The sequence below is a fragment of the Hipposideros armiger genome, unplaced genomic scaffold (assembly GCF_001890085.2).
Source record: "Hipposideros armiger isolate ML-2016 unplaced genomic scaffold, ASM189008v1 scaffold_14, whole genome shotgun sequence".
Classification (NCBI taxonomy): Eukaryota; Metazoa; Chordata; class Mammalia; order Chiroptera; family Hipposideridae; genus Hipposideros; species Hipposideros armiger.
This window is the reverse complement of record NW_017731364.1, coordinates 2,645,559-2,672,675: the sequence shown is the minus strand read 5'-3', so window position 1 is coordinate 2,672,675 and position 27,117 is coordinate 2,645,559. Positions and strand designations below refer to the sequence as shown.

Here is a 27,117-nt window from a genome sequence, read left to right as displayed (position 1 = left end):
CTTACTCTGTACCAGGGCTTGACCTGCACTTCCTCACCAGCATCCTTGAGAGTAGGTATGAGAATGAGCCCCATTTTGCAGATTGTGGAACTGAGGCTCTGCACGTTTAGGTAGCCTCTTTTAGGTCATACAGCTAAGAAGTGGCAGAATCAGGATTTGAACCCACGTATCCGATTTCTAAGCCTGTGCTCTTCTCTCCTAAGTTAGGCCATGCCCTATTCGGGTTCTGCTTCATCTTACCAAGCTTCTCTGCCCTGCTCCTTATGTGGACATTACAGTTCAGCCCCATCCATGCACCTTGTCCTTTCTATCTCCTAGACCGGCTCCTCTACCTGGCACGCCCCCTCACCCTGACCTCCAACAATGGCCTTCTAGGCTGACTCATTGTGCCAAAAAAGACATTTCCCTCTTCTGGGCCCCCTTGGCACTTTGTTTACCTTAGTGTTTCTCCAAATATATCCCCGGGCCGGCAGCATCAGCATGAGATCCCACCTCATACCTGCTGAATCAGAAACTCTGGGCATTGGGCCCACCACCTGTTTTAACAAGCCCTCCAAGGGATTCTGGTGCCCACTTAAACTTGAGAACCATTGGGCTACCCCCTTGCTTCTCCAGACCCCATCAGTCTTGGGGATAGCTAAGGGTAAGGTTAGCTCTTGTTGTAGTCTTTGACACCTGAGCCCACCCCATCGGGTATATTTAATGAGGTCCTGAGTGGTTAATAATGAAGTGGGTGAGGGCCGGCTGAGTGGCTCAGTTGGTTAAGAGCTCGCTCAAGAGTTTGAGCTCTGAGCAACAGCGGTTCGAGTCCAGCCTGAGCTGAGCAGCCACTGAGCTGCCAATAGGTAGCAGGATGGCTCAGCTAAAAAAAAAAAAAAAAAAAAGTAAAAAAAATAATGAAGTGGGTGAGCTTTTTTTGGCCTCTGCTGCCGCTTTCCACTCTACTACTAGGCATCTTGTTCTGGAACAGCTAACAAAAGTGATAATTGGGCACTATCACCACTACCTTGCAGAGCCAGCTTCAATACCTTCAACTACTGCCTCCCCACCTCAGACTGGACCTGAGCTCCATCAAAGTCACCAGGTACCATCAGTGTGCCAGCCTCAAAAAGTCTACAGGCTTTGTTGCTGAACTATTATACTACTTGGCTCCCTCCCGGCCTCCTCCTTGAGGTGTCTCACCACAGCCCAAAGCCCATAGCCCAGTCCTGGCCCAGGGGATGCCTTCCCAAATCCATTTGTCAGTCAACGCCACCCTTACTGATGAAATCTCTATCTCTAATTATGGTATTGTCTATTTCTCCTTTTAATTCTGTCCATTTTTGCTTCATGGGATTGAAGCACTGTTACTAGTTGCAAAAATGGTTATGAGTGTATTCCCTTCCTGATGAATTGACCCATCGACCATTATAAAATGTCCCTCTTTATCCCTTTGTCTTGAAGCCTATTTTATCTGATATTAATATAGCCTCTCCAGCTTTTGAATGTATATCATTTTTCATCCATTTATTTTCAACTTATCTGTGTCTTTGTATTTAAAGTACATCTCTTATAGACTGCATATAGTTAGGCTTTTTAAATCTATTATAACAATCTCTGCCTTTTAATTGAAATGTTTAGTCCATTAACATTTAATGTAATTATTGATATGGTTGAATTTAGATTTATTTGCCCCCTCTGTTTTCTATTTCTCTGCTTCTCCTTCCCTGCCTTCTTTTGGATTTTTAGAATTCCATTTAAATTTATATATTGGATTTGTAGCTATACCTCTCTGCATTAATTTTTTAATGATTGCCCCAGGGTTACAATATACATCCTTAACTTTTCACAGTCTACTTAAGGTTACTATTTCAAGTAAAATGTATAAACCTTGCAACCACAGAGGTCCATTACTCCCTACCCCCATCTTTTATGTTATAGTTATCATATGTATTTCATCTACATACATTATAAAAGCCACAAGGCAATGTTATAATTTTTGCTTCAAACAGTCATGTGAACTTTAGAGCAATTAACAGGGCTTATTGCCAAAGGGAACCTCAAAATTAAGGGAGGCCCTTCTTAGGAAGCTGATTCAGCTCATTGTTAGAAAAGGGAACCTGGATCTTTCAACATTGAAGGTAAGTTCTAGGTTCACAGGGCAGAACCACAGCTAATTCATCCTTTATCTTGTCTTTACTAGTCTTCACCGAGTCTCCTGAGACTTGATCATCAGACCCAAAGTCCTTTTCACTGTTTCCTAGAGGTCCTTGGGCATTCAGACATGATAACCCAGCACTTCCAGGGTGATTATACAGAGGAAGCCTCAGCAGTGTCCTATATCCTCTACATCTCTCATAAGAGGCACTTTCTCTCATGTTATTACTAGTTGTGCTTTTTTTTCTCACCTCCTCCTAGGTTATAAATCCTGAAGGTAAGAAATCTGGTCTTATGCATAGTAGGTACTCAGACAACTTTGCTGAACAAACAAGTGAACCCCAAATGGATTTCCTGGCACCTCTGAGGACACTTGGGCAGAGAAAGGTAAGTGTGTCAGTAAGAGAAGGAGATCCACATGTGTCTGTTCCTGGATTGGTGGGAAACCATTTCCAGGGGCAGGGGGTATAGCCAAAAACATCACTGTGGATTGATGGGAGCGCAGAAAGCCTGGGTTTAACTCTGATGAAATGTTAATGTGGGAGCTGAGAATGTGAAGACTGCAAAGTGGAACAGGGGAGGCTACCAGGCCAGGATATGTGGGTGGGACCAGGATTTCTAGCACGCTCACGTGTACCTGAAGGAAGTGTGTGCTGGGCCACCCAGAGCTGCTGACACTGCAGCCTGGAGGGCTGAAACTTTTTAGAGAAACCATTCGTCTAGTGACAGGGAGAATAAAAGCCGCCAGGGCCAGGGTAAGCACAGGGCTGGCCCACAGGGCTGCCGGCCACACCATAAGGGAGGCAAAGGGTAGTAATTCATCGGAGTACTTTCAGGGGACACGGCAAGTCAGAGTTCAAGGGGATGGAAAAGAAAGCTGGTCAGAAAAGGTTCCTTTGTCCTGGGACTAAGGGGCCTGGGAGTATAGTTTCACCTAAGCCTCAGGAGGAAGAAGGGTGTCCCGGTGAGACAGGGTGTCTCAGGGTCAGGATGAAGGAGCAAGGCAAGATTGGAAGGAGGTGAAACCAGAAGTGCCTCTGAAGCATGCCCTCCGCCCACACCAAACTAACTGAATAACATGAGACCTGCAATACCTAATTTCATCTGAAATGTGATAATCGAGTAATGAGGCCGATTTTTGCATGTGGCTTGTAGAAAAGCTGAGAAGGAGGAGAGGTGGAACAGGAACAAGCCGCAGCACGTTTCAGCCTTTAAGAGCCAGTTAGCCAGTCTGCCGGGCGTTGCCAGCTGGGGTGAATGAAATGCCTGTTGTTTCAAGGCAGGGGGAAAATGAGTGACCGTTATTTAGAGTAAGGAATTTATATCCAACATGGTGTGAGGTTAAACAAATCTTCGGGTATAACTTGACCTGTTATAATAACCTTAAGTGTTTGGGGCCTACACCAGAAGGGGAAGGGAAGATATGAGTGCTCATGAGAACCTACTGTGTGCACAGTCCCATGGCAAGCTGGCTGCCAGTGGAGGGAGACACTAGAACTCACTGAAAGACTCAGGGCATTGCAGGATTTTTAGGTTGCTGGAATTTTCCTATTTTACAATACAGAGTGGCTGGCTCTTTAACGCATTAAACTTTTTCCTAACACCACATGGTATGCATGATTACAAAAAGACAGTGCGAGGCCCTCCATTAGGTTCCTGGGGATTCTAGCCAAGAGGAGTGTGAACTCTAAGCCCAACCCCCTCCCCAAAAGGAAATGTCTGAGTATTTGAAAATGCACTTCTTCCAGTCCAGCGTAGCTGCAGCTTCCTTGCCTACATCCAAGGTGACTCCCATCTCTAGTTGATTAAGAGCCTGCACAGACTGGATCTTGGAAGAATTCAAAGCAGTTTCAAATAACTCCAGAAGGCCTTCTCCGAAAGGGGAATTGGAGGCCACTGCCCCAAACCTTCCTTTCCCATGACGATCTCTTGGTTCATCAACAAACCTTGTCAGCTCTTTCTTGACTGGGTAACTATCCAATCTGTAAGGTGACCCTGCTTCTCTGCCCAGTACAGGAGGCAGCAGGGCGTATCCCAAGACTTTATGAATTGGGTTGCTTACCCTGTGGGGGAAATCTGAATGCAGCAAGGTCCCCGGTCAGGATCAATTGGTCAGGATGTCCCTTTCTGGACTCTACAATGTCAAAGGTTCTGCCTGGACACTGGAAGTTTAAGCAAGTCCATCCTGGCTGAATCTCTGAAGTGGGGACTTTAAAACAAAGGATTTACTGACTCCCCAGTAAATCACCAAATCAGAGAAAGAGTCAACTACAACTTTATTAAACGACTAAAGTAAGCGTTTTGTCTAATTACAGGTGTAAGGCATGGTTGTCTTTCTGGCCTCAGCTGCCCATCCCTGATCCTCTGGCACAGGTAGGTGAGCCTCATGCTGCCTCTGGATGTCGATCATCTCTCCATGTTGTCAGTTTCTGTCTTCTTCATCTGCCCATGTTGCCTGGTGCCTGGAGACCCCATTTCTATTTTCTTAATACCTGGTGATTATATTGCAATGCTTGGCTGCAGAATTGGCACAAAGCTCATGAGAGCTTTTCTACTGCCAATTCTCACCCACATCTCTCATCACATCACTCTCTGCTGGCTTGCCCTCTGCTCTCTCCACAGTCACCATGCTGGCCTTATTCCCCTGAGCTCCTACAGGCAGCGTCTCTCAATGCCCACTCTCAAGGCTTTGGTCAGACTCAGCCTCCTTCAGGCCCAGCCTGCCTGGTAGCCCTCGTCTGCCGTGGTTCGAGTCACGGCCATTGCTGCACAAAGCCTCTTTGTGACAGAGCCCTTCTGCCAAGCTTGGTGGTCAGGGCTGATAGTTGTTTTAATACCTGTATTCTTATTTGGACACATGCGTACTTATATTTTGTTGTCATTATTTATCTGTCCTGCAATCACAGTTACTCGTATATACCTATTGCTTTCTGATTGGTCTATTGGCAAAATATTCTTTCGGCGTAGGATTATCGCAATGAACATCATAATTACTCTGAGCCACTAATTCATAAGTGTTTTCACTAGTACTTTAATAGTTAACCAAATATTAATATATTTTGTTTAATAATTAGAATGATTAATAATGATTGATTATTAAAATGTCATCATCAGTCTGGGCCTCCGTTCAACTCCCTGAGGGCTTTGCCCTGCTCTTGCAAGTGGCACCTGTGACTACTGGTCACACGTGGAACTCTGACCCCTGGAGTAGCGGGGGCCTTTTATTTCTTGTTTGTCACTGAATGTTCATATTTTGCCTTAGTATCCGCTGCTTCCTGTGCCTCCTCTCCTTGACTCTCCTGATGTCACATGACCACTGGGAGCGCCCACACATGCGTGTCACACAGGGGTAGGTCAATGGGTGACTCCTGGAAAACAAAGGGGGAAAATGAGAAATGCTCAATGTTTCCGAAGGCTTGTTAGTGTGAAAACTCCACGGTCCCATTATATTTTCACTGTGTATGAGGGTGGGCCATCTTCACAGGCTCATACATTAGCATACCACCTAAGGTTTCTGGGCTCTGGAAGAGGGCTTGGGACAGGCTTCCAGAGAGTATACAGCACTGGCTTTGATAATCTCACATCCTTCCTGCCAGGTACTCAAGGTAGATATTGTCCCCGTTTATAGAAAAGGAAACTGAGGCCTAGAGAGATTACGTGACTTGCCTCCCGCCACAGCTGAAGGAACTGGGAGAAAAATATGGGTCTTCTGTCTCTTCAGCCAGGAGTTTTCTGGGGAGATGTTTGGCTGGTTCCCAACAGCTCTAAGGAGTGGGAGAGGCAAAAGTCACACCAGCTAAGTGGATTTGGGGCAGTGACAAAGGAACTCCCTTTGCTTTCCAGCGGCTACTAATAGGAGCGGGGGCGGGGCTTAGCTGGGTAAGGGAAGAGCGGATGGAATCACTTGCAAAACCCTAATAAATCTGCAGGCCCAGCTGTTCCTCATCTGATGATCCTGAAGGGAAAGTGTGAAATAGTAGAGATGCTGATGGGCCTGGGGGGCCCCTTCAAAGGCAACCTAGTTTTCCCAAGGACCCAGAGCAGGGGTGGAAAGTGTCCGGAAACGTCTGAAGGGTGTTTGTTGGAGTTGGGAGGCCTGGGCCCCCAGAGGCCATCTGCACACATGGAGTGTGCCTGGGAATGCCTGGAGCCTGGAAGTTCTGAAAGGGTGGTCAAGTCTTTGTCTCCCAGAGCGCAAGATCAAGGCTGGGAGAGCTGGGAGTTTGAATCCCAGCTCCACGGTTTACTGGCTGTGTGAGCCTGAGTGGGATATTTAACCTCTCTGAACTTCATTTTTGTCACATGTAAAATGAGGATAATAATCCTCCCTCCCTTGGGGTGGCGTGAAGATTAAATGTGCTAATGTATGTAAAGCTCCTGGCACGTGACACTGCTCAATCCAGGTTCTTTCCCTTTCCTTCCCTTTCCTCCAGTCTCCTACCCCAGGGAATTAGGAAGTGGCTGGGCCACACTCACGCCTGAGGCCAAGCCCAGGGAGGAGGAGGAGGAGGAGGAGGAGGAGGAGGAGGAGCACACACACACACACACACACACACACACACACACACACACACTCCCCCACCCTCCTACTCCCCACCCACCTCAGGCACTCACAGCTGGGTGTGGTTGGGGTGCGTCTTGCAGAGCACTGTTCCACTTCTCTGCCTAGGCAGCTGGCACCCCCTACAGAGGGTAGGCCACCCAGGGAGGAGGGGAACTGCAGGACTGTAGGGGGGTTGGGGGAGTGGCCTTGACCACTCTCAGCAGACAGGAGCTGTGGATGGGGCAAAGGAGGGTGTTGAATCCTGCTTGGACTGGAGGCTTCCATCCAGAGAATGAGCTGCTGGCCCCAACGCAAAGGGCACCTTCTCTGTGGCTGAGAACTCTGGCCTGAGTTGAAAAGCCTTTAATTGGGTTCTGACTTATCAATTCCCGGAGAGCATAGTCATCAATCCTCCCAGTGGACAGCCCAGCTGTAAGCCCAGCCTTGGACAGCAGGCCCAGGCTGGCCCAGGCCCAGTGGGTCCGGGGCAATTGGCTGCCCTCCGGCCACAAGCACCACCGGCCCTCGGAGCATCCCAGGCTACTTGAACTCACAGGGATCAAGCCAGGAGTGAAAGCTCTGCATTTCCCAGGGAACCCACCCTGCTGAAATCAGACAGCCCTGTGTTCTAGACCTTCACCAGCTGGGAACACCATGTAGCCCCTCTGAGTGGGAGTTCCTCATCTGTGAAATGCTAAAACTCCTGGAAGGGTTGTGAAGATGGCTGAGATCATCCTCTCAAGCCCACCCCATGTGCTCCATGCATGTGAATCCCCTTCTTGCATTTCTTTTCTTTTTCCTCTCTGATTTTTCGCTTTCCTTGTCTCTTTGACCTTTTTGCAGCTCTAAATATCTCTTCAGCACTTTCTTCAGACTGGTTGCTTTTCTCCTTCCACAAGTCAAACAGCAGAGTTGGGGAGGTTGTTGGAAAATCCTCGTAATTCAGATCATGGGAACCCTGTGCTCACAGGCCTGGCTGCACTGGGCCCAGCCTGGGCTCCCAGCTCCTGAGCCGATCCTGGTGCTGACCTCAGCTTCTCTTTCTCTTCTCCCTCCTTCTGAAGGCTTCTGCCTGGCTCAAAACAAAACAAGAGAGAAGTCAGGAGAGAGCAGGGTGAGCTGGGGAGCAGGTGGTAACCCTCCTTAAACAAAGGTCAATGGAGGGTACAGAAAGTAAACCTGACAAAACCCCCTTAAGTCGCAGAGTAATACAGAGCAAATCAGTCCATATGCTTCCCTCCCCATCACTCCCCTTCCTTGCCCCAAAAGGAAGTCCTTCCTCATATCTAACTTATACCCTTCCTGCTGCAATTCCTGCCTACGTCCTTTTGGTCCATGTGGATAATGCTATCCTCATCATCCCTCCACAGTCACCTCCTCAATAGGCCTTCTCCTCAATTCTGTTCAGCTCAGAGGCCCAAGGGAGTGAAAGCGAACTTTAAGAGGATGTTTAAAGTTTGGCTTCTCATCACCACATCTCAGCTGAGTCCATAAAACTGCCTTATAAAGCCCACTGGCCAGCCAGCTGCCCTCAGCCTCAGGGGCCTCCCTGTTTTATAATTGGCCCCAATTCAGACACCAGCTGGATGTAAGAACTTGCTGGCTTTTATGAAGAGATGTTAACGAGGTGCATCTCTTCCCTTCTGTCTTGTTCCCAGAGTCTCCACTCTTCCCTCATTCATGTGTTCCTTCAGTCACTAACCATTGACCAAGAGCCTCCTGGAGCCAGGTTCCGGGTTAGGCCCTGGCAGGGGGGGGAGGGTGTCACAGGTAAGAGCTGGGGTGAGGATGGTTCTACTTTGGAAGGACTGCCCCTGCAGGGACTAACACCTGGGTGGCACCTCACAGTAGCTACAGTAGCTGGATCACACTACACTGTCGGTGTTTGTAAACTGCACAGTAATTGTGAAACCATGTTGGAATAACAAACAATTACAGAGCAGTCCGATAAGAGCTGCCATGAGGTGTGTTCAGAGAGCCGGAAAGTCTGGCGAAGGAGACTCCAGCACTGCTCAGATCTGGGAAGTCTTTCCAGAGGAGGTGCCCTTTGAGCTGCTGCCTGGAGGATGCTTAAGAGTTTTCAAAACAGGCAAGATGAAGCAGGTGGAGGAAGAGATAGCAAAGGTCAGGCTCTCCTTTGCTAAGGACTGGGAGTGAGAGCTGGGACCCTGGCAAAAAGCCACTGGAGCAACACAGGGTCAAGTCTCTCCAGGGCTCAGCCTCTCTTTCTGTGAAATGGATATAGTGTGGGCTAGGTAAAAGCAAAAACGGAAGTAATAATAGCTAGCATATGTATATAGTCTTTCATCACTTCTACCTCCTTTCCTATGATTACCTCCCTCAGTCCTTCCAATAATCCTGTGAAGTAGGTAGGGCCGGTATTTTAGTATCCATCTTGCAGATGGAGAAACTGTTTTAGAGAAGTGCAATGACTTGTGGCTGGAGGCACAGCTAGCAAGTGGCAAATATGGATCTTGTATGCTAAAGCCAGGGCTCTTTCTGCTGGGATGACTTGGAGCTGCTTGGTGAAGTGCTGAGGGAGGAAGTCAAGCAAGCAGTGCGGAGGGAGGGGCATGGGGAAATAAAAGCGCTCCCTCTCAGCAGGGTCTGTTATGGTGTCTGCCTCCCACTTGCCTCAGAGCCACGCCTAATTCCCTGGATGAAGGCTAAAGGCAGGGGAGAGGACATAAGCAGGTCGGCTCAGATTTTTCTTGGAGCAGAGGAAGGCAAAGGAGGACCCCCCTGAAGGTGGGCTCACCTGGGAAGGGTCCAAAGCAGAATCACATTTATAGGGGTCTTGACAAAGGAAGGGATTTAGGGAGGAAAGGCACTGAGGGTCAATCATGAGCCCCCAGGACAACCACTGCCCTTAGGTGGGGGTGTTAGGGGACTGAGTGCCCATTCTGGCTTACAGGTGCTGGGGGGCAGGATGCCCTTGTCCCCGCCCACCGCCCATCCCTCATGGTGAACTGCAAGGGGCCAGTCCAAGTCTCAGATTCCTATGTGAAGTCCCAGGAAGAGGGAGAGAATCTGAACCCTTGACACAGCTCCGTATTCAGGTGCTCAGAATGGAGGGGGTGGAGGGAACGGGGACCACACACACAGCACACTCAGGCAAGCAGCATCACAGCATCCCAAACACATACACGCACTCATAGACAAGCAACGGCCATGCCTCATACCTGTCATCTAGACCCCGACACACACGCAGCCTCTCTCTTCCCACCCTGAACACCTGAACACACACACACACCCAAGACCCTCTTATACACACCCCAACACACAGCTTTCAGTCCTTACCACACCCATACAAGCCCATTCATACTCACACACAAGTATGAACAAAGCACAGGATGACTTAGAGTTTACAAACTGCTTATGCACACAGCAAGCACAACACCCCCAGATCCACAACTGTATCCAAGCTTGCACACTCAGGTGTATGAATATGTATGGAAAGAATGTTCACACACACAGCCCAGGGGCCTGAGGTAAGGAACGGACCCAGGGAGCTCTGGAGCCTGAGCTTAGGTGCCCGGGCAAGAGTTCCCCAGCCTGGCTTCCTTCAAGCTTGTCATTCCCTCCTCCTCCCCTCCCCTCCCCTCTCACCAGGCAGATAAGAGTTACCCTAATTGGGACCAGGTCTCCCTCCCTATCTCCAACCAACCGCCCCTGCCACCCCACCTCCCGGCCCCTTCTTACAATTCCTCAAGGACCCATCAGGGTGCCAGGGACACACTAGGGTCTCTCTTAATATTACCCCCACCCTTGCCCTACCACCATGCAGAGACCCCTGAGCCAGAAAATGTGGAGTTAAGAATGGCTGCCTTGTCCCAGGGTCCCTTCTGGTGGTGGAAGTGTGTGTGTGTGGTGTGTGTGGGGGTGCCACCAGGGCCTCCCTCCTCAGACCTAGGACCCCCCAGGGTTCCCTCTGTGAATCAGGGTGGGCTGGGTGCCTGGTGAGGGGAGTGGCTGTATCCCCAATTGAAAGAGGTGGCAGCTCCTAGCCAACATTCTCTATGTTTCTTCAAACACACACACACACACACACACACACACACACACACACACACCCCTCCCCCACTGTAATTAGAATGGCCGCTCCAGCACCAGGGGAAGGCAGTGATTTATGAACGGGAGTTGGTGTAGAGAGATTCCAGCACCATCTGCTTGGGAGCAAACAGGAAGAGCTTCATGTGCTGCAGACTTGGGGGAGGGCGTTAGTTGGTGGAACAGGCTCATAAAAGCCATTCCTAATGGCCACAGGTGCTCCCACAACGTCCCAGCCCCCCAGGGGAGATCCACAGCCTCTGCAGGGTCCCAGGGGGGCACCCACACACCCCAAACCAAGGCCAGGCTGCCTGGAGGTGGAGCAGTGGAGAAAAGAGCCTGGACCTTCCAGCAGACCTGAGTGCAAATATCTACAGCTACTCACAGCGGGGCTTCAGTTTATTCATCAGTTTATTCGTGTAAAATGGGGATGATGAGAATAAACTACTAAAAAAGTTATAAACACTTACCACGTGCCTGATAAAATCAATTGTCTTAGCCCCATTTTACAGATAAGGACCCTGAGGCTGTGGAGGTTAAGAAAACTGTCCCAAGTTTACACTCGTGAGCTGAAGGGTCACGACTTGAACCTAGGTCAGCAGAGGACACTGCTCTAAAGCATTTTTTTCTTCACGCTGCTCCCTAACATACGGAAATTTGGGGGATTAAATGAGACAAATACTTCAAGTGCCTGGCATATGATAGGTGCTCAATATGCCTTGATTTTCTTCTTTCTGACTCCAGGAACCAGAAGATTCAAAGACAGTGGGGGGTGGAGGGTGGGGGGTAGAAATGGTGAGAGAGATACTGTGGTTAGTCCCTGGTGTCTTTGAACAATGTAGCAGCCTGGCCAGTCCTGAGTAGTTTAGAGTTATAATCTAATGTCACCTACAAAAAAAATGAGCCTTTTAATGACATGTCCAATTGCTACTGGGCTTCACAAGGATGAGTCTTTGGTTGAAAGCAGGGCTCGTAAATGACTGTCACTTGTATCACCATCATATGGCCAGTATGAGTTTAGTTTTTCTCTTCTTACTTTGTCAGTCCCCAGTGCATTTAACTGTATTTCCCCACAAGTGGTTATCAACTAGAAGTAAGATTCAGAACCACCTAAAAATCCAGACCCTGACCCTTCCTCTCCACCTGCCGTAGTCCCTGGGTGTGGCCTTTGTAATCTTGAAAGGTTCTCCGTGTGGTTCCCACCCCATCTCCCTGAGGATCCGCCGGCCTTTGGTTTGCAAGTCCTAGCCCTTCAGATCAGAAATGTTGAGTTCGTTGACACGAAGGCCAGAATGCAGGCTCTTCCCCTTAGGGGCCATGTCTTATTTGCCCCCAGAGTTCCTTCAGAGCTCTTGTCTTCAAGAATGACATCATAGAAAACACAAACCCTTAGCAACCAACATTAAGACTGATGGAAATAAATGCCAAATGTACCAAAGAATCTTGCTATCAAAGTAATTGATACTGAGAAAGGGAGATCCGAAAGGAGGTGACACCTCCTTGGCTGAGCCTTGAAGGCTGAGCGGGATTTTGATAGCAGGTGAAGGGGGTGGATATTTCAGACGGAGTGAGCCCTCATGATACTAGACGCCATCATGCCTTAGCTCATGCTCTAACACTCGGCATCTCTTTGTATTGGCTTAATTTTCCATGTGGCAGTTGAAGGGTAGAAAGCTCTGCATGTCTCAGGGAGATAGGGAAGGGGCAGGAAGGCCAGCGGACAGTGTGGCTAGGCCCAGAGCAGCCCATGCTTTCACTAGTCCAAGCTGCAGACCAGGCCTCTTCGTCCTGTACCCATGGCCCATTTCTCAGAATGTCCCGGGTCCACAATATGTAGGGGCCACATCCACTCACAGAGTAGTCTTGCTCTAGGATCTTGAGGGGAGAAAAGCATTTATTGGTGGTGTGCATACTCAAGCGTTATGCAGAGTCTTTCAGACTCAAAGAACAATGAAGGCCTAGAAGAGCGTGGCCAGGGAGCACCTGGCCAGCCTAGAGGGGAGTCAGCCTTCTCTCACCTTCCTCTGCCACCTTGATCCACTACACTTTCTTCCCACTCGAAGTCAGACCTCCAGGTTCTCACCATCCAGCCACTATACCCCTTACTTAACCTGGCCAATATCACATATCCACCATGGGTCACCACCCCACATCTTCTGAGGACTTGGACACTTCATGATCTTCTTCTGTAACCCAGCTCCAGCCATCAACCTGCGCACCTTGAATAGCCACATGGACATCCCAACATCGTCACTTCTTGGCTCCTCTGCCTCCCCATCCTCAGTGACCTTCTTCTCTCTACCTCAGCCACCCACATACTGCCTGAAATATCTCCTGCAAAATCTTAAACCCCAGTGTCCCCCTTTAGGCCACAACTTCTTCCCTTTCCTCCCATAAAACCTGGTCTCCTTTCACAGAAATGTCTCCAGCTCTCCCATTCTGTCTTGCTCATTCAACTACAGTACCAGAGGGCTGGCTTTGGATGAGGCCCTCTGCCAGGCTGTCAGCCCCGTCCTGGCTCCACTTCCGCCGCGATCGACCTGCCTGTGATTGGCCACACCTTTCACTCTCCCTGGCACCCTCTATTCCCACACCCCCTCGCCCTGCCTTTCCCAGCCCTGCAGGATTCCAGTCATCTGCTTTCCCCATCATAATTCCCAGGCTACAAGAAGGCATAGGAAAATCACCCAACCGTGCAAACTGGTGCCACTCCAGATTTATGGTCCCTGACGTCAGCCCGGCCCTCCAGGCCACTGGGCCCCTGGTGGTCAGCTCCTGTTCTAAACCTTTACCACCCTTTCAGGCTTCCGGCCTGCCTCCTCCCTGACATGTCATTGACAGAGAAAAATGGAGCTTTTCAGACCAGAACTCCTGAACTTCCCTCTACCCCTCCTCCCTGCTTATCACAGACCCACAACGCCTATTTCCAATACCTTGTTTTCACTCCGCAGACCACCCAGGCCTTGTGAAACTCCTTCCTGTCTTAGCTGCTGTGGACACCGCCACCCTCTTCCAGATCTCCTCTTACTTTCTGATCATCTCTTCCCCATCTCTGTCACTTCTCCTCTGCCTCTATTTATGGTTCCCAGCGGTCCATCCATGACTTCTGGTCTTGCCCTGCTCCTGCTCCCCAACTTTTCTCATCTAAACCCATGGCTTCTTGCTCCAATAACTCTGATATCTGTGGCTCCATGTCCAAGCTTATCCCGGTTTCCTGAGTGTTCACCTGTCTGTCCCACAGGCAGCTCCAACTAGGTCTCAGCTCCTTCCTCAGACCTCTCCCTCCCTCCTGTCTCAGTCTCTGGATATCAAGTCATGACATCACCATCCACCCAGGCCCCCCAGTTAGAGACCTGGGAGTTGCCTCAGCCACTTCCCAACCCCCTTCTCATACCCAGTCACCACATCTTATCTATTCTGTCTCAGAGATGGTTCCCGAACCCACCCTATCCCTTCTGTCAGGCTGCTCCTCTTTTATTCCCAGTCCTTACTTTTTATTACTTATTACTTTTGTAATAGCCTCTAACTGGTCTCCCTTCTTCTAACTTCTTGCTTCTGACTCTCTCCCCACTTTTGTATTCAAGCCGAACTTCCTACAATGGCCCACAAAAGCCTTCATGTTCTGTAAGTCTCACCCCTCCTTTCTGCTCTCCTTGCCTTCCTGTCTTCCTGACACCCCCAACCCAACTGCCTGCAGGACAAGCGGGAACTGCTCAGAACCCCAGGGCTGTGCATTTGCCAATCCCTCTGTCTGTAATGCCCTCCCCCCCTCTTCCTTGACTGGGAAACTTCCAACAGCTAATTCAGGGGTCACCTCCCCAAATTCCCCAGCCCCTCCGGCAGAATTTCCTGTGCACTTCCCTCTGTCCCCCTTTCCTCAGTTGCGGTTTGAGGCCTTCTTGAACAATGCCGGCCATAACCATTCTTGTATGTGAATTCATCTTTGGGGTGTGCCTATCTTGGAACTTGGCTACTTGGATATTGATAGGCTGCCTCTGAAGCAGTATTTGAGAACTCCCGCTCCACATCTTCACTAACACTTGGCTTTATCAGACTTTTACACTTTTGCTAATCTGGTGACTATGTAGTGGAACCTCATTGGGATTTTAATTAGCATTTCCTTGATTACTAAGCACGTTGTGAACCTTGCCACATATTGTTGGCCATTTAAGTTTCTGCATATTCAATTCCTCTGTCCAATTTTTCCATTGGGTTGTCAGTTTCCTGCATCCTCATTTGTAGGAACTTGACACATTCTGCAGATGAGTCCTTGTAGGCTATATTGGTGGCAAAATCTTTTCCCACTCTGACTTCCCTTTTTACTCTCTTAATGGTGTCTTTTTGAAGGACAGAACTTGATTCTAACATACTCAAATTTATCATTCTTTTCCTTTACGGTTAGCATTATTTTTGTGTGTTGTTTTAAGACATTTCTCCTTACCCTGAGGTTATAGGGATATTTTTTTATGTTGTCTTCATTGCTTTATTAAAAGCTTTATTGTTTTGCTTTTCACATTTATAATAGGTCCATGCTCCACCTGGATTCCCCCAGCCCTGGGTACTTATTTCCACAGCACCACTAGCTCCACCTGTTTAATGTGTCGGTCTCCACAGATAAATAAAGATTTCCTTTTGGGCAAAGGGTGAATGTATTTTTTTAAATCTTTGTGTTTAGAGGTCCTCACACAGTGCTTGGTTTGCAGCATCCAGATACAGCTGCTTACAAGTCGGAAGACCCTCTCTTCCGAAGGCTCCCAATTTCGCTAATTCCTACACTCCCCTTGATAAGCTAACATTCAGGCCACCAGCATGTACCAAGCACCTACTGTGTGCAGGCCCTTCTAGGAATGTAGAGCTAAGGATGGTATAGTTTGGGCCCTCAAGGAGCTCACCATCTGGTGGTTGGCTTCCTGGCAATGGCCAGAGGCACGCACACTGATTTGGGAAGACAGACAGACCTGGGTTCAAATCTCAGCTCTATCATCTTGTGAGACCTTGGGCAAGTCACTTCCGTATAATGGGTTTCAGCTTTCTGCTTTGTTAAAGGGAGAATAATAGGTCATTGACTGGCTTGCCGTGAGGACTGAATGAGGCAGTCAATGCAAAAATGCCAAGCAGGTGCTGGACACATGGTTGGTGTCCAGAGATTGTTAAGTAGAGTAAATGATGGAATGAATGATTAAGTGCGCAAACGGGGGCAAGGGGCGCAGGAAGAGCTAGAATTGGGAGGGGGCAGCAGGCTGAAGGCGGGACTGCTAGCGGGTCTATTGCAGGCCTTCCTTGTTGTCACAGTAACTGCTGTCAGCAAATGTCTCCCAGACAGGAATCCCCTTCAGGGCTCCCTTCCCCAGCCCACTGCATTTGTTGACTCAAAACCTCTCCACTGCCAATTTAGCCTGCAGTAAGGAAGGGGGGTGGGGAGGGGGAGAGAGGTGTAGGAGGGAGTGGAACTGTACAGAAAGGGGTCTTTGTCTGAGCACTCTGTGGCATTTCAGATTTCGTTGGAGTTGTGGTTTTTTTTACTTTTTTTTTTTTAACCTACTAAAGAGTTGAGTGGGCTGCACTTGCAGTGGGAGGTATCTGAGTTAGACAGCAGGGAGGACTTCCCATGGGCCCTCTGTGTCGGGTGATGGAACAATAGAATGGCTTGCCAAGGCCCTGAGGAGTCTACCTGGAGCTTGGGCACAGACACTCGGAGGGTCTCCGGGGTCTCCTGTGGTTCCCTGGCAGCTCCTCTCCCTGCTAAGCTGAGAGGCTCCATATTTAGGAAGCTCCTCTGGACCCAGTAGTGGCTGGACCACCCTGCTTCTAGGCTTGGCTTGGGCCTCTCGTCACCTGCCATTCTCTGGTGCAGGCCCGCTCTCCTGAGGCTCCTGTGGGGACAGCTCTAGGTCCTGAAGGAGCGGAGGCTGGACGCAGGCTCTCCCCTGACCCCACAGAGTCCTTCCACCCAGCTCTCCTTTTAAGCCTCCACCCCCATCTCACATCCAAGGAAAGGAGCCCAGCTGACAGGCCCTGGCCTCCTACCACCCCCACCCCAGGCCTACCCTGGCCCCCTGAGCCTTCTCCCTTTGACGCCCTGCCGTCTTTTTGGGTGGTTTCCTGGCTTCCTCTGTGTATGTGTGTACATGTGTTTATCAAGTTTCTCTCAGGATCTCCCATACCCATATGTCTGTTTGTGTCTATGTTTCTCTCTCTCTCTCTCTCTCTCTCTCTCTCTTCTGACATCTTCCTCCCTCCTCTCTCTGCCTCTTCCTGTCCTTTCTGCCTGCCTTCCTTTTTGTCTTCTTTTCTACTTGTCTCTCTCTGGCTTTCTCTTTCTTTCTATGACCCTGTTTCCATCTTTGTGTGTATCTCTATGTCTCTCAGTCTGTTTCTGAATTGTCAGTCTCTTTTTCGATGTCTCTGTCTCTGTCTCCTTCTCTCTTTCTCTCTGTCCCTCTCTCTGTCACCGTGTCTGACTGTCTCACTCCCTACCTGGGCCTGTCAGTCTCTATCTCTGGCTCTCTCCTAGTCAGTCTCTCTGCCTCTCTATCTCTGCCTTTCCCACTCCAAGCCTCTGTCTCTCTCCTGGACTGTCAACAGGCCAATGTCAGAGATAGAGCCTTCCCACTGGCCCCTATCTTTGGCATCACCTCTGGGGACAGACTTTGCCAATAGCTGACAAGTGAGAGCAGGCCTTGTGTCCCCAGCCCTGCTCTGGGCGCTGATGCCCCAGGGGCTGCAGCCCATCCTCACCCAACACCTGCTGAGGGCTCCTTGTTTCCTCCCCTCCTCCCTCTCCCGGACTTAAACTCAGTGCCTCCCCCTAGTCCTATCCCCTGACAAACGTGAGCCCTGGCAGTGAGCCAGCATCACTCAGAGCTCCACAGGGGTACCGTGGCAGGAACTCCACCATAACACCTCTCAGGAGCTCACAGACCAGAAGGGGTGACCTTGCACCTTAGGTTATAAATAGTGTGGACAATACAAGGCAAAAGAATCTGAGGTCCAGTGTAGACCACAGGCTGGAAAATCCCAAGGAAGGACGACCAGTGTCTGTGTCAGAGAGAGAAAGGTTAGGCTCAGGCTGGACAGGACTGAGTCATATGGAAAAGTCCAGAGAGGGCATTCTGATAAGAGGACCTGAACGGGCAAAGGCAGGGAGGTAGGAACACATAAGGGACCCTTGAGGGGCAGTGGTATAAGGGGTAGAATTAAGGTTTGTGTAAACACTGGAGAACAGAGAGAAGATTGAAAACTTCCATGTGGTGGTAGGCAGGAGGAGGCAGACATTTTCATAAGGGACTATGACAGCTGAGCTGGATTCTAATTCCCAAGGTAAAGAAGAGGGAAAAGGCATTTCAGGCTAAGGAACCGATACGCGGCAAGGCAGAAGGCACAGAAAGGGGCCTGGTGTGCTCAGGCAGGCACTGGCTCTGCGTGGTGCAGAGCGAGAGGTATGAGGGACAAGGAACGGAACACGGAGCCTGGCCAGGCGATTCTATCTGCTGGCTGGCAGGGGAGGGTTTTGAGCAGGAGAGTGGCATGGTCAGATTTTCTTTATTTTTACTTTCTAAATCACTGGCAGCTGTTTGGAGGATGGACTGGCAGGAAGGGAGACTGAGGGTGGAGACCAGCTAAGAGCTGCTGCAACAGTCCAGGCAAGAGCTAAAGAAGGCTGACCGGGGCTGTCCTCACGGCACTGGAGACCAGAGAACTCTCAGAGGGCGCCTTCGAGGTAGCAGATTTGAAACTCAACCAGAAAAGGGGAGGCAGGGAGGAAGTTGGGGGATGTCTGAAGTGTCCAGCTTAGGGAACACAGCAGAGGAGGAGATGTTTAGAGGAAATGAACAAGAACTTTGGGTTTGAAGTGTCTGTGGGATTTCCTGGGGGTAATACTCCTTCTCCTTAGTCCCCTACTTCAACTCCTGGCAAGTGCAGAGGCCTAGAGAGGGCCCAGTGGCACAGAGTTCTGGCAGTTGGCAACCCGTGGGGCTGAGCAGAAGCTGAACTGGGGTCTGATCTATGTATGCCCAGTTCCAGCTCCAAAGCAAGAAAGGGACAAGAAACACCTTAAGAAAGACACTGCCTATGTCCTCTCCTGACTCCTGCTCCCTCAGTGTCTTGTCACTCACGCCCCTTCCATGCTGACACTTACTTACAGAGAGAGAGAGAGAGAGAGAGAGAGAGAGACAGAGAGAGAGAGACAGAGAGAGAGAGAGCGCCCGCAAACGCACTGGATCAGCAAGGGCACCAAATGTTTCAGGCCATCCAACAAGTATTTTCAAATGCAAATTCCCTCCCTTCCATCAGTTCCCCACACAACTGCACTCTGAGCAGCTGGAGGCAGAGGGGGTGGGGGGGCAGCAAAAATAAATCCCATTTTCTGCTCCTTTTCTGTGCTGGGCTGCCATCCCCTACTGCCTCCCCTCCCTTTCCACAGATGGGGGATTAGACTGGCCTCAGGTTTGGCTCTGTCTCGTGGGGAGGGTGATGGGCAGGGCAGGGACTGAGTGGGGAGGGGGTGGAAGTGTTCAGTGACAAGGCTAAGAATAACAGCTTCCATCAGGCCTGACACCCTCTCCCACTTGCCATGGCTCAAGTTGTTCCGTGTGTGCGGGAGACAGACAGACAGATACAGGGTGTCTGCATGGGACCGTGTGTATTTGTGCATGAGACAAACACCAAAACTGGGGGTGGGGTGGGGGGCAATCTGACAAGCAAATGGTGTGGATGTGACTGGGAGAGGCTGGAGACAGAGCAGCCCAGTGTGACAGTGAGATGGTGAGAGAGACAGAGAGAGCACACTGTGTGTGTGTGTGTGTGTGTGTGTGTGTGTGTGTGTGTGTGTGTGTGTGAGTGTATGTTACAGGCTGTGTGGGGGTGGGCATGCTGTTGTGAAAGAGGTTGCTGATGTGTGGGAGAGAAGATCAGACAGGCAGAGGGAGGCTGGGTCCAAGTGTGCAGTCATCTTCAGGGTATTTGTCAGCGGTCAAGGTCGGGTGGCAGGGAGGGGCCTGGCAGTAGGCCTCTCTCTGCCTGGAAGCACTAGGCATCCTCACACAGGGCACTTCAGATGCTGGCCAAGGAACAGCAGAGAGGGAATGTGGGTGTGCGCAAGGGTGTGTTTGAGGGTATGGAGCCTGTGTGTTGCATATATGTGTGTGTCTTGTACGGGTATGTTAGTGTCTGTATACCTGTATGTCTGTGTGAGTGTGTATGTTAGCACATATCTCTTTGTATATAAGTTTGCATACATGTCTATTTCTGTGTGAGTGTATGGTCTACTTATGATCTGTCTTTGTGAATGAAGGTGTGTCTGTCTGTGTGTATGAACGTGTGTGTGTATAAACATGTATGTCTATGTGTGAGCGTGTGTGAATGTGTGCGTGTGTGTGTGTGTGTGTGTGTGTGTAGATGGATGATGAGATGGAATCCTCAGGACCTCAGTCTGCCCGCCCACCTGCCCTCATTGCCTCCAGCTCCCAGCAGATGGTAAGGGCATGGTGCATGTAGGTCTTTAAATCTGTCTCGGCATTTCTAGTGTAGAGAGAGCTAAAGATCGCGACAGGGCAAAAGGCTGCGGCACTTCTTGCCTTTCCCAGGATAGAGCAGGAAGAAGAAGCATCAGAGTTTGCCTGACCGTGATCACCTCACCCACCCACCTCCACCCCAGTTGTTAGCTGGCCGTGCCTCCGTTGACTGAAAGCGTGTGTTGGGGAGGGGCATACTATTTGAATTTCTGTATATAAATCACAAATGCCACAAGAAGTCCTCAAAACAGACTTGTGGTTCATTCTTTGTCAAGCCAGTGCCACATGTAACATGTGGCGCCCCAACCTTGTCTAAGTAGCTGTCTGGGAAGATGACTTCCTCCCGAGACACACAGTCTGGCCCCCAGACCTTGACTTCAACAGCCAGGAAGGTCCACCTAGCCAGGTATCTATCCATCTATAGCATCACCTAGAGGGGTTCTTTAATGCAGGACTTCATGAAGCCAACTAAACGGCTCGTTGAGAATGACTCAACTCAACCTTGGAAAGAAAATCATAAACATTTTACTACCTAGTTAAGCCAAGCATGATTACATATGGAAACTATGGACGCTACTCAGTGGGATTTTGATATTAATTTCCAATTTCCTCTTCACTGAGGAACTGATGAAAACCTAGTCGCTGTGCTATGCAGGCTAGAATCAACATCTTCATACACCCTACACCATCCATGCAAACTCTGCTGCTTCTCACCATATGCCCTCCACTCCAGTTCCACTCTGGCTGCTCCAGAGTTTTGCCTAGACCCTCAGTCTCCAAGGGTGCACTCACTCAGGGTTTATTTAAGTGCAGTCTCTGTAGGTTGTATTCTGGAGGGCTGCCTCAGCCAGCCTCCTGCTGTCATGGGGAGTACCTCCTGCCCTGGGCTCCCTGCAGAGCCTCTGCTCTCCTCTTCCTCCTAGGATGCATGCTTGCCCATTCTGCCTGCCCTTCCTGCTCCACATGGGGTGGGGGGGGTACATTCTGCCCCAGTGGAATAAAGGGAGCTGTGTGTTATTCCCTGCTTTAAGCAGGAAGCAGAGAATAGCTTCCCCCATCGGGCAGATACAGGACACCTGGGAGCTTCCTGTGTCCACTCTCAGTGTCCCCTCTGACAGAGGGACCTGCCACTCCACCCATGTACAACATCAAGGAGACACCACTTAGTCTCCACGTGACCTAGAACAAGAAGCTTGCAGTGGGAAATGACTCTGGGGAGGGGCCCAGAGCAGGGTTTGGGGACAAGCACACCTCAGGTTGTCTCTCAATCCTGCCAATCTGTGACTCTGGGCAAGTCAGTTATTCTCTCTTTAAAAAGGGTACGTTCAGGGCCGGCTGAGTGGCGTGTTGGTTAAGAACTGGCTTGGGACGCCAGAGGGCCCTGGTTTGGATCCCACATATGAGGGCCAGTGACAATGCCCTCCACAGCTAAGATGCTGAACAACAGCTCAACCTGGAGCTGGGCTGCCATGAGTCACCAGCAATGGTGTAGGCTGCAGCCCCTGCTGCAGTGGGTTGCCATGGGCTACCGTATGTAGCCAGCAGCTAGCGTGAGCGGCCAGCAGCCACAGTGAGTGGCGTCCAGAAACCTGCGACTGATGTGCCTCGCCCGGGAAGAGCACAATGATGGTGCCAACTTGGGCCAGTGAAGCAACATCCTCCACAACTAGACTGAAGAACAAAAGAACAGCAACTTGTCTGTTCCCCTTCCCTCAATTCCCCAGCACTGTTCCCATCCCCCCAATTCCCCAATAAAAATCTTTTTAAAAAAATAAAAAAATAAAAATAAAAAGGGTACGTTCATACATTTCTCACAGGTCTGAGAAATTAAATGAAATAACGGATTCATATATAAAGCCCCTGTCCCCAGTAGGCATTCAGTACAGGCATAACTCAGGGATATTGAGGGTTCAGACCTAAATTGCCGCAATAAAGCGAGTCATCATCCTTTTGCTGGTAGAGGGTCTTGCCTTCAGTTTGTAAAAAAAAAATGCACCTTTGAAGCGCAATAAAGCAAAGCACCACGGTAAAATGAGGTATGCCTGTCAATGCTATTTATCACTATTACTACTCTGCCAACCAAAGAGGTCTTGGAGAACACCCAATGTTTACCAAACTTTGGCTTTGCATTAGAGTCACCTGGGAAGCTGCTTAAAATGCAGATCCCTGAGCCCAGGGCCTTGCATCAATGGGTCAGGCCTCAGGCCCTCCATCTGCCCCAGCTTCAGGGTGCCAGGGTGGGCTACACCGGTCTCCCACCCACTCTTTTCTTGTGTTTCAGAGCTACTAAGGCCCCAACGTGTGCTGGCTCCTAGTAAGGGCCCGATTGAGCTTGACATCGTCTTTGCCGGAGAGCACCCTGGCGGTTGCTTTGGTTTTGATTACAGGTCTCCTGGCACCGGGTAGCCGTGGCCTGTTCACCTGAACTGCCGGCACAAGGCACGGATGCTAATTACACTTGCAGATTTCCCAGGAACAACAAAGATAATTTGTTTGCTGCATGGCTTGTTAGGAGGGAAGTTGGGCTTGGTGACTGGGTGGTTTGTAGATTAGGCCCCTGGCCTTTCACCTCCTCCTGCCCTTGCCTGCTGGTTCTCCCAGCTGTGCTGATTAGAAGCGGGAGAAATTAAGCTCCTGCCCTCTGTCCCCACCCCCACAGGCTGGAGGATGTGGAGGGAAGAAGGGGGGTTCGGCTGTGAGGCTAGGCCAGGCTGCGGAGGACATCGAGCAGGGGTCCCGCCTGCCCAGCCTGGGGAACGTAGAGACAGGGAGGACAACAAGCAGGGAGCAGGGCTTTTCTCTGAGTCTCCCCTTTGGACACGCACAGCATTACCGCCACTGCTGGTGAGCAGGCCAAGTGGGGCAGATGAGGGATGAGAAGGGATCATGCACAAGGAATGTGGCAGCTGGAAGAGCCGGAGAGGAAGCTTCCTAGGGCTCCTACAAAGAGTGGCAAGGGGGTGGCTGCCACAGGCCTTGACTGTTATGGAGTAGACAGGAGTGGCACCCTATCCAGCTGAAAACGGGGTCATGCCAGATCTGTGGGTCTGAATGGCATTGCGTAAGAAGAAAGTGGCCGTGGAAATTAGCCAGACTCCATCTGCCTAAGAGCAACGCAAGTGGCCCCATGAGAAGTGCTGGAAGCACTTTAGCAGCCCTCTCTCCTTGCTTCCTTCTGTCTGAGGAAATGAGAAGAATGGGATAATTCTTATTAACGTTGGTACCCCTTATACTTTTACATGTTGTAATGGTTTTCATACACTAACTGTCACTATTTGTCAATGACCTACTATGTGTCAGACAATGAAATAGGTGCTCTGCATTTGATTAGACCTATAAGGGAGAGGTTGTTAAGTCCATATTACAGTTGAGGAAACTGATGCTCAGTGAGATTAACTACTTTGACCGAGGTCACACAGTAAGATGCAGAACAAGGATTTGCTTCCCCTGGTATTTGGTGACAAGCTGTTCCCTAATGGACTCCTCCCTGATGAGAGACTGGGGCCCAGTCAGAACCAGGATGCAGGCCTCTGCCTTCCAAGCACATGACTTTCTCACATGGTGACTGAAGGAGACAGGGGGGGGGGGGGGAGTGAGTCATGTGTCCACTATGGCAGGTGTGATGATGAGCACTTACAGGGGGCTCCAAGTTTATTATGGGAGGGTGGAAATTCCACCAAAATAACCCTGCTATGCTTCAGTGACAACAGCCTTTCTGGGCCTCACACCCCTTCCTCCCTTCCCCTCTCACTCTCCCCCTCCCTTAGGCTGTGGGTGACTTCAAAAGTAGATGGAAACTGTCTATGGAGGGGTGGGAACCTGGTCTCCCCCAGTGTAGAGGCCAGTCCGGAGTGGGTAATTACACAGGGAAGTCTGGGGTTGGGTTGGGTACAGGACCTGCACAGCTGGTGAGTTGTGTGCTGGGGTGAGGGTGGGGATGGGATGGGTGTAGTTAGTGAACAAAATGACAATTGCCAACCCTTTGAACACCTGCTGTCTGTGGCCCCTGGATTTGCTTTCACACTACATCCATCTTTTCGTTCTGGCTTCACTAATCATCATGCCTCGATGTTCCCTTTAAAAATTGTTGGGAGAATTTGTTCAAGGCAGGTAACTTCTGCCCATGGCCACCCGCTTTCCACCTCCCCACTTCTGCTCCTGGGCCTAAGGCTTCAACTTCTCAGCTGTTGCGAAGGAAACCTGTCCTGACATCATTAGTGCATCCAAGACAGCCCTGTTTGCACATATTTGTGTTACTTCCAATTAAAGTGATTCATTAAACCTCTGGCGGGGTTCATTTTTATTCCTTGATAAGAACTTTCAAATAAATACATTCAGTCATGGAAAGAACCCTTGGACAGAGCACATGTCCTGATTTTGGCTCGGGGCATGTATCCCTCAAGTTGTCAGCTGGGAATGTGCAGGACAGGCCTGAAGCTGCTTTTGCAGACTTTGTTCAAGGTGAGCAGGCCGAGCTGACTCAGGCCACTTGGGGGGATGTAGGGAGCCCCGGCTGTTCCCCAGGGACCTAGGGACAGCACGCCAGCTCCCAAGGTCTCAGCAGGCCTTGCAGGCCCCGTGGCCCAGAAGCAGGGGCTCCTCCTTTTCCTTAGGAGCCTATTGCGGAATGTGGGAAACACCAGCCTCACTGCACACCATGCTTCTGTTCTGAGTGACCGGGGGAGTGTTTCACTCCCTGCACCAGGTCTCCACAGAGGAGGCCGCACAGCTACTGGAATGCACCTTGATGGAGACTAAGCATGCACGCTGAGTCTATCCCTGATTCTGTTGAGTGAGGATTTGGGGCTCCTTGCTGCTCCTCTCTGAACCTCAGTTGTCTTCAGATGGAAGCTATTTCTTGGGCAGCTTCCATGTGACCAGATTTGCAGTTCTAAGCCTTGCCAGCAACTCCAGTCATCCCTATTTTACACATGAGGAGATTGTTGCTCAGAGAGATTAACTGACTTGACCAAGACTGGTAAGGAAACAATCCAGAAATGAATCCAGGGCCAGCCGAGTGGCACGAAGGTTAAGAACTGGCTTGGGATGCCAGAGGGCCCCGGTTCGGATCCCACATGTGAGGGCCGGTGATGCTGCCCTCTAAAAAAAAAAAAACACAAACAAACAGAAATGAATCCAGGGCTGTTGGCTCAGGATTCTCTTTAGAGCCCAAAGGGAGCCAGTGATGGGCATACCCTGAACACAAGGTTCTGGTCTGGTAGGTGCTCCTGAAAAAACAAAGAGGGCTCAGGGACTATAGGAGCAGGCCTCAGACTTTGAGGTCTGCTGGGGACATCCAGAGTGAGGAGGGGGCACCACCGAGACTGTGGTGGGCAGGCAGCACATGTGCTGGGATCCCAGATCACCAGTAGAGATCCCAGTCACCAGTTCCAAGAGACAGGATTAAACTCGAGTATAACAGGACTAGAATCTAAATTCCAGGTGCTGAGAGAGACAGGGCATGGTGGTGGAGTCTTATATTTGTTAGGAAGCACTGGACTGCACGGAACAGAAAATCTGACTATCAATGGTTTAATCAAATGATTGTTTCTCCCACAAAACAAGAAGTTAGAGGTAGGTGGTTTGGCGGTATCGATTCAGCTGCTCAAATGGTGCTATCAAGGATCCAGGTTCTTTCTGTCTTGCGTTTCTGCCACCCTCACTATGTTGGCTTTTTGCCCTCATGCTTGTCCAACCTTATGATCTTAATGTGGCTGCTGCAGCTCCAGGCATTACATCTGCATTCAAGGCAGGAAGAAGGAAGGAAAGATGGTGCCAATGACATTTTCCCCTTTAATCGGGAAATCAGAAGCCTTCAACTTGCCAGTTGAAAGATGTAATAAACAGGCTGAAATGTGAAAAGAAGGAAGAAAGGAAGGAAGGAAAGAAGGAAGGAAGGAAGGAAGGAAGGAAGGAAGAGAGAGGGAGAGAAGGTGGGAAGGAGGAAGGAAAGAAGGAAGGAATTCTTCTCAAGCCTTTCCTAACATTTTTTTAAAGAGAATAGAGTCACATGGTCAGTTTTAGCTGCAAAAGAAGCTGGGAAGCAGATTATCTGTTTTTTACCTTCTATAGTGAAAGAATATCAAGAAAGATGATTAAGAATGGCTACTAAGTTTGCCAACCAACAGAATCTGTCATAGAAGTCTACATTTGGGCCATGTGATGGCATTTAAGGGATAAGTCACAGAAGTCTGTCCTGGTCAATACACATTTACACATGCTATTTCCTGGAATTGGGACCCTCATTCCATTCTTATTCCTCTCATATTTGCCTAACAAAGCCTTCAGTGTATTCTGGAACTATACTTTTAGAAGCAATTTGGCAACATGTTTCAAGGGCTATAAAAGTGTTCATAAATTCTGACCCAGTATTTCCACTTCTGAGAATTTATTTGTTCCAAGGAAATAGTCCAAAAGGAAAAAAAAAGAAAACTACATGCTCAAGGATGTTCGTTACAGCTTTAGAAATAAGGAACAACAAAAAAATCCAACAATAGGGGAATGGGTAATTAAATCATAATACACTCACTGGATGGCATACTGTACAATCATTAAAAGTGATCATTCTAAATTTCACTTAGTAATATTAAAAGGACTATGATATAATGTTATATTAAAAACAAGACATAATCAAATGCATTATTTGGACTGCATATTTGGTCGGCTTGGGCTGCCATAACAAAATATCATTGACTGAAACAACTGAAACTGAAAATTATTTCTCACAGTTCTCTAGACTAGAAGTCCAAGATCAGGGTACCAAAAGGGTCCGTGCCTGGTGAGAGCTCTCTCTTTGGGCTGCAAACAGCCAACTCCCCACTACGTTTTCACATGGTCTTTCCTAGTAGTGTGCACTCACAGAGAGAGAGAGAG

At 49.6% G+C, this 27,117-nt stretch overlaps 1 long non-coding RNA gene across 2 annotated transcripts in view; it reads right to left on the bottom strand.

The window, feature by feature from the left end:
- Positions 1-5,151: 5,151 nt before the first annotated feature.
- Positions 5,152-27,117, bottom strand: part of LOC109396129 (uncharacterized) — a 36,786-nt gene continuing 14,820 nt past the window's right edge. The window contains exons 2-3 of one of the 2 annotated variants that reach the window (XR_002126799.1): positions 6,738-7,751; positions 5,152-5,504 (exon numbers count right to left, since the gene is read on the bottom strand). This is a non-coding gene — a long non-coding RNA (uncharacterized LOC109396129). The remainder of the gene's footprint in view (positions 5,505-6,737; positions 7,752-27,117) is intronic. The other variant, XR_002126800.1, reaches the window with a different exon arrangement.